The sequence below is a fragment of the Silene latifolia genome, chromosome 10 (assembly GCF_048544455.1).
Source record: "Silene latifolia isolate original U9 population chromosome 10, ASM4854445v1, whole genome shotgun sequence".
Lineage (NCBI taxonomy): Eukaryota > Viridiplantae > Streptophyta > Magnoliopsida > Caryophyllales > Caryophyllaceae > Silene > Silene latifolia.
Genome location: NC_133535.1, coordinates 117,043,195 through 117,050,321, shown reverse-complemented (window position 1 = coordinate 117,050,321; position 7,127 = coordinate 117,043,195). Strand labels below are relative to the sequence as shown.

Here is a 7,127-nt window from a genome sequence, read left to right as displayed (position 1 = left end):
TGGGTCAAAGGATACTAATATGACACATCCTAGGTTCTTTTATAAGTATTCTAACAAGCAAAATCTTAAGAAGAAAAAGCATCTACTAGGGCCTATATATACTTGTCAAGCTTCCCAAATAGACGGTTTCACAAAATTTTTCCTAAATGCAACTGTATGCCATGATGCAACTAACATTTATACAACCTAATGCATATGCTTCTACCAACTAGTATGCCATATAATCTAAATGCAAGTCCTAAATTCACATTGTTTATACCGCATCAATCAAAATAAAGCCACATAGTCATTAACATAAAGAGGAAAAAGGAGATTGGAAAGATCATACCATGCGGTCATCAATATCCTCATGTCTCGGATGTGGCGTAGTCAATCAATGTGAACAAGGATGAACAAACATAATATATACAAAACAATATATACAAGACTATACTACAAAGGAAATGAACTTGTTTTTGGATTTTCAATTTTACAATTTTTTTTGGATTTTTCGAAATTTTTGATTTATTTGGTTTTTGAATAAAAGTGAAGTTAGAATTTCCCATCCCCACACTAGTATGGGCATTGTCCTCAATGGCCAATACGATAGGAAATTATGCAACGAATATGCATGATTTTTAAACTAAATGCAAACTACACTAAACTACACTACATGATGCATGTGTTTTTGTCATGACGGAGAGCATAATTTAAATTAGCTCCCAATGCATATGCATGGACTTCCCCAAACCAAAATGGACATTATTTCTAAGGTCAAGAATTTCGGGGGAGTTCATGCACCTGGAATGCAATGCATGACACTAAAGACTGTCATTTTGGATTTTATAAGTCGGGAACAATAATAATGAACACCTTAATGAAGCCAAGGTGTTAGTCCTCCAATGTTGCTAGGACTCCACAAAATGATCAAGATAAAATAAAAACAAGAGAAGTAGACAAACCATAAGGGAGGTGTAAGAATGTAGGAGCCTCCAAAAGTTTGCTAATCCTCACCCATCGCATCATCATCATCATCATCTTCCTCTCTTGAGGCATCATCAACCTCCATAGATGTGGAATCATGTCCACTCTCACTTTCACTTGCTTGTTCTTCCTCACTTTCCTCTTCCTCTTCTTGGACTTCTTTTTCTTGAACCTCTTCTTCTTCCTCTTCTTCTTGGTTACCACCCTCTTCAACAACCATCTCCTTTCCACCCGGTCTACCACCACTAGAAATGCTAGGAAAGGATACTTCCCTATCCGCCCAACTAGGCAAAGAAAAAGACGGATCAAGAAGTCCTTGCCTAGCTAGATGTAGGAGGGGCGGATATTGGGCCTTCTAAGCATCCATTGTATCATTGTAAGCTTGCTTATGCATTTCCCTCATGAGTAGAGTCAAGTAATAATTTCCCACTTCGACATCTTTGGGTTTGAACTCGTGGTATTCAAATGGGTAAGGTGGGGTGATAATGGAGGAGGAGGGCTCGGCAATTTCGCCCCTTTTTTGTTGAATGATAAACTCGGTCTCTTCGGAGAGTGGGAGAAGGTAGTTTGATCGGTGAACATTCAATCGGTAAATTTTGGAAGGCAAGGTGAAGGATCTAGCTTCATTTGTTAACCACCCATATTTGTTGTCAAGAGTGTCGTGCTTGACCCACTTAAACTTGTGAATCATGGTGTCCATATCAATAAGATGGCCTCCTTTAACCGGCACATAAGTGTTGTTTTTGTTGAAATTCCGGTTGAAATGCTTAGCCAAATGGGTAACTAGTCCTCCATGGACAATAAAGGCGGTGCCTTCTTTGCCATAATCGACATTAAGCCATCGTTTAACCAAAAGTCTTAGAGCATTGTATGGCTTGGTGAGATGAGCGTCTTTCTGGGTAGACGCTCGGATTCTTTTATAGTGAAAAATCTCAAAATTTTGCATCAAAAAGACGAGCGTCTTTATTGAAGGACGACCGTCCAAAATGAGACGAGCGGTTTCTCAGCTAAGACACTCGGATTCACAGTCAGAACAGATTTTTGATTTCTGCAGCTCTACGAGACGAGCGTCTAGTAACTTGGACGCTCGGGTTTCTTTAGGACGAGCGGATTGTCCATTTAGCCGCTCGGATTCTTCCTTGACTACACGGATTCAGGTCCATCCGTGGGTACTTCGTAACCCGTGTCATTTTCATTCTTCAATTCTCGTGTTCTTCATTGTAGGGGCACTACAAAGGCATGAATAGCCTAGGCAATTGTTATCCCCACACTAAGGTAATGCACTACACAACAATAAAATCATAAGTCCCTCCCTCACTTCTCTCAAAATGATGAATATCTTGATCAAGGCACAAAAATATAAATCCAAAAATGACAAAAATGCAATGTAATAATTGAAATGCAAGTTAGGGAGTTAGAATATTTACAAATGGTGGTTTATGGAAGACTCCACCAAACTCTCATTCCAATGTGAGATGTCAAGGGGGAATGTTCAAGGTGTTGTTGATGTTACTCAACACCTTGAAGAAGTAGTCGAAAGCTTGCTCATTATCATGATAAAGGTCCTCAATAGATCTTTGCACTTGTTGTTCTCCATGATGGTCTTGGTTCATAGCATTACCAATATAGGGATTGAATATCCCTTCGAACTCATCATCCCAAAGACCGCAAACTTCATCTACTTGATCACTAAATTTTTTTTGAGTTGATAGAGATAACTCTCCTTCTTTCTTGTCTTGGCCAATGGGGCCATCTTCTTCATTTGTCATGGGTGAGCTTTTCAAGCTCTCATTGTTGCTATTTCTTTGTTCTTTTGATGGAGCATCATCCACTTTCTTTTTCCATTGAAATTCCAACTTCTTCCTATCATCCTTCCGGCTATAGTGATCAACCATAAAACATGGCTCATGCAATCGGGGAGCTCCCATGGTCTTGTCAAGATTGAAAGTGATGGTTTCATCTATCACTTCAAGGGTGAGCTCTCCATGCTTCACATCGATCACCGCTCCCGCGGTGTGCAAGAAAGGTCTTCCTAAGATAATAGGAATGTTGGAGTCTTCTTCCATGTCATTAATAACGAAATCCACCAGGATGAAGAATTTTCCAATTCTCACGGGAACATCTTCTCATACCCCTAAAGGTGTCTTTGTCGATCTATCCGCCATTTGAAGCGTGATGTTGGTGCATTTGAGTTCTCCCATTCCTAGCCTCTTGCTAACCGAATATGGCATGACACTAACACTTGCCCCAAGGTCACATAAAGCTTTGTTGATTGTAGTGTCACCAATAGTGCACAGAATGGAGAAACTTCCCGGATCCTTGAGTTGTGGAGGTGAACTCCCTTGAAGGATGGCACTACTCACCTTAGTGAAGGCAATAGTCTCAAGCTTCCGGATTGATTTCTTCTTCGTAAGGATGTCCTTCATGTACTTTGCATAGGCCGGAACGTGATTGATCAATTCCGTGAAAGGAATCGAGACTTCTAAATTCTTCACAATCTCCATAAATTTTCCAAGTTGGTCATCAAACTTAGGCTTAGCTTGACGACTCGGGAATGGAAGTCTAATCACGATGGGCTCCTTCTCTTTGGCCTTTTCTTCACTTTTCTTTGAAACTTCTTGATTTGTGGGTTCTTCTTCCTTAGAGTTTTGCACAACTCTTTCCTTATCACTAGCTTCCACAACTTCATCCTCAACTTGCTTCTTTGGCCCTTCATATATTGTACCACTCCTCCAGTGAATGGCATTAACCGTTTCATGTCTTGGGGGATTACTTTGAGGTGGCGATTGCCCCTTTTGTCTTTGAGAGCTTGAAGATGCTAGTTGGGTCATTTGAGTTTCCAACATTTTTGTGTGGGCTAGGATGTTGTTGATGGTGATGTCTTTTGCTTGTCTATCTTTTTGCATTTGAGTGAAAAATTCTTGTTGATTCTTTTGCATTTGGAGGACCGCTTTTTGAACATCAAAACCTTGTTCATTTTGTTGATTGTATGGAGTTTGATTTTGATAACCTTGGTTTTGGTTGTAAAAGGGTCTTTGATTTTGGTTTCTCATGGGAGGTGAGGTGTATGTAGGTTGAGGGTTTTGAACATTTTGGCTTTTGTATGAGAGATTTGGGTGGAATTTGGTGTTTTCATTGTAATAGTTGGAATAAGGGGTACCACTTTTGTATGCTTGAAAAGCATTCACTTGCTCACTTGTTCCCCTACATTCGCTTTGGTCATGTCCCAAAGTTCCACAATTCTCACATATCCCACTTGGGATTAATGAAGATGCCACCATGGCATTAACATGTTGCTTTGGTGATTTTGAGGCTTCTTCAAGCTTAGCCATAGCTTTTTCAAACTTCAAGTTGATGGTATCAATAGGAGCACTAAGTTGAGCACCCAATTGAGTAATAGAGTCCACTTCATGCTTTCCTCCTCTAGTAGCCTTGCGAGGTCTACTATATTGTGAATTATGGACTGCCATTTCCTCAATCTTGTTCCATGTTTAATTATCGTCAACTTCGGTGAACATACCATTTGATCCCATGTTGAGAATGTTTCGGGAGTCTTCATAAAGTCCATTCCAAAATTGTTGTACCGAGAACCACTCGCTAAGTCCATGTTGAGGACATGAGCGACAAGTTGCTTTGAATCGCTCCCAAGCTTCATACAAAGATTCTTCGTCCCTTTGTTTAAAACCAGTAATTTGAGCTCTTAGCATGTTAGTCTTTTCCGGAGGGTAGAATTTTTTTTAGAAAGCTAGAGCCAACTTCTTCCAAGAGTCAAATCCAAGAGTAGCCTTATCAAGGCTCTTTAACCATTGTTTCGCGGTACCAATTAGAGAAAAAGGAAATAAGACCCATCGAATTTGGTCTTGAGTCACTCCGGTTTGTGAAATGGCATCACAATAGTCACAACAACTCTGCATGTGAGAATGAGGGTCTTCACTAGGCATCCCCCCAAATTGGCTTCTTTCGACTAATTGGATAAATTCGGATTTTGCAATGAAATTTCCGGTTAAGTGTTGTGGTGTGGGAATTCCATTGGGTAGGTTCTCCTCGGTTCGTATGAAATGTGATGAAAACTTAGGCATTGTGGGATGATTGCGTGGTTGATTTTGTGTTGGGTTCTACTCACCTTCTCTTGCAAAAGGGTTGATGAACTCAATAGTATTTGGTTGAATATCTAAAACCTCACCAATACCTCTCAAAGTGTTTCTAGCAAGTCTTCTATTGGTTGTCAAAGTCCTTTCAATTTCGTGATCAATGGGTAACAAGTTACCTTGTGATCTTCTAGACATGTAAAATATCAAACAACTCGAACACAATTATAACAAACCTTGAGAAGTTTTACTTCCCCAAGGCAAAGAAAGACACAACTAATAACAATCAAAGAAAATTAAATCAAGTTAACACCGTCCCCGGCAACGGCACCATTTTTTGGTCGGTCCGCTTTGAGCTTCGATTTTGGTTACTTGTCGTTAGGAGCACCTAGACCAAAACAATACTTATAACTTCACAAACAACTCTACTATTAGTAAAGAGGCAAGTAATGGTCGGATCCCAAGGGACGGGTATTGATGTAGGATTTTCGATTGGAAGTAGTGGTGTCTAGGGGTGTCACAATTTGGGTTGAGATGAGAAGATCACTAAACTAAATAACAATAAAAGTAAACAAGCAAGATAACTAAAATGAGATGTAAACAATTGATTAAAAGCACTAGGGTGTCATGGGTTCATAGGGGATTCATGGGAATTGATCATACAAACATATTCTCAAATTATAAGCAAGCAATTATTGTTCTGATAGGATCGAGTTGGTTTATATCTTACAATCCTAGGAAGGTTTGGGTCCCGGAGCCGAATCGATTAGATTGTACAACACCTACAAGTTGACTTAATCCTCCCTACTCAACTATATGCATGGTCTAATGAGACTCGAGTTGGTTTATATCTTACAAGTCTCGTTGAAAAGTTAAGTGATGGGTAACAAATGCAAGGATTCATAGGCTCGCATTTCATCAAACATAACATGTGCATAAGTTGAGATCATAACAAGCAAGCAAATAAATTATGTGAACATATTAGATTAAGCATGAATCATCCCCCATGTTAGTTTTCCGTAATTCCCCATTAACCCTAGTTAAGGAAACTACTCACTCATTATCAAGTTTAACATGTTAACAAGGTTGTCAATCATATTAACAAAGCAAAACATGATGAATAAATGAAGATGATTAACAATAATTAAAAAGGGATTAAGAGAATCATACATAATGATGATTCCAAAATAATAATGCAAAGAATAATAGAAGTTCTTGATGATTGATGGAAGGTTGTCAATCTCCCAATAAACCCAAATAATCTTCAATTACCCAAAATAAATGATGAACAATAGAGAAATAAGGAAATGAGATTTGTATTAAGACTTGATTAGAAGTTGATTACAAGATTAAAGAGAGATTAGAATAATATAAACTACACTAAAGATTGATAAGAAGAACATGATAATCTAATTAGACTAATGGGGTATTTATCATGGGGATTAAGTGCACAAATTAGGGTTACTAAGGGCTTAAATGACAATTAAGTCCTTGAGGAATCGCTCCTCTCAAGAAAAGATGCGGGTCTCCTTTTAGCTAGTCTTTCAGAAAATATGCGCATCTCGAATGGAGAAAGAAGAGGACGTGTTGCATTGGAGGACAATCCGAGCGTCCAAAAGGTCGGGACGAGCGGATTGTGTAGGCGGTGGACGAGCGGCCTGGTAGCTTGGATGCTCGGATTGTGGAGCTTCTGGACGAGCGTCCAGATACGTGAGACGCTCAGATCTTAGTCCAGCGTGCCATTTCTTCTTTTCTTCTTTTATTCTTCCAACAATCCTCCGGTATTTTGTCGGAGATGCAAGGATCTTCTTCATCATTGCCCATCTACTACATTATGTACAAAGGCCTTCTAGTCTTGTCTTCTCTTTGATGCTTGGTCATTAGATTCGATCAATTTAGCTCTGTTTTGCCATGAAATTACAAGGTTTGCACTCCTCTCCTACTAAGGAAACAAAACCTCAAAGAATATGCAAAACAAATGACTAAAGATAGTAAATGACCCAAATATGCACTAAAAATCATAGGAACGAAGCTAATTCGGAGGCTAAATATGCTCAAATATTGATCACATCAGTA

General features: G+C 39.2%; 1 non-coding gene across 1 annotated transcript; it reads left to right on the top strand.

The window, feature by feature from the left end:
* The first annotated feature begins 4,563 nt into the window (after positions 1 to 4,563).
* On the top strand, positions 4,564 to 4,670 carry LOC141610203 (small nucleolar RNA R71). Its single transcript, XR_012528097.1, has one exon. It is a non-coding gene; the product is annotated as a small nucleolar RNA R71 (small nucleolar RNA).
* Positions 4,671 to 7,127: the final 2,457 nt, after the last annotated feature.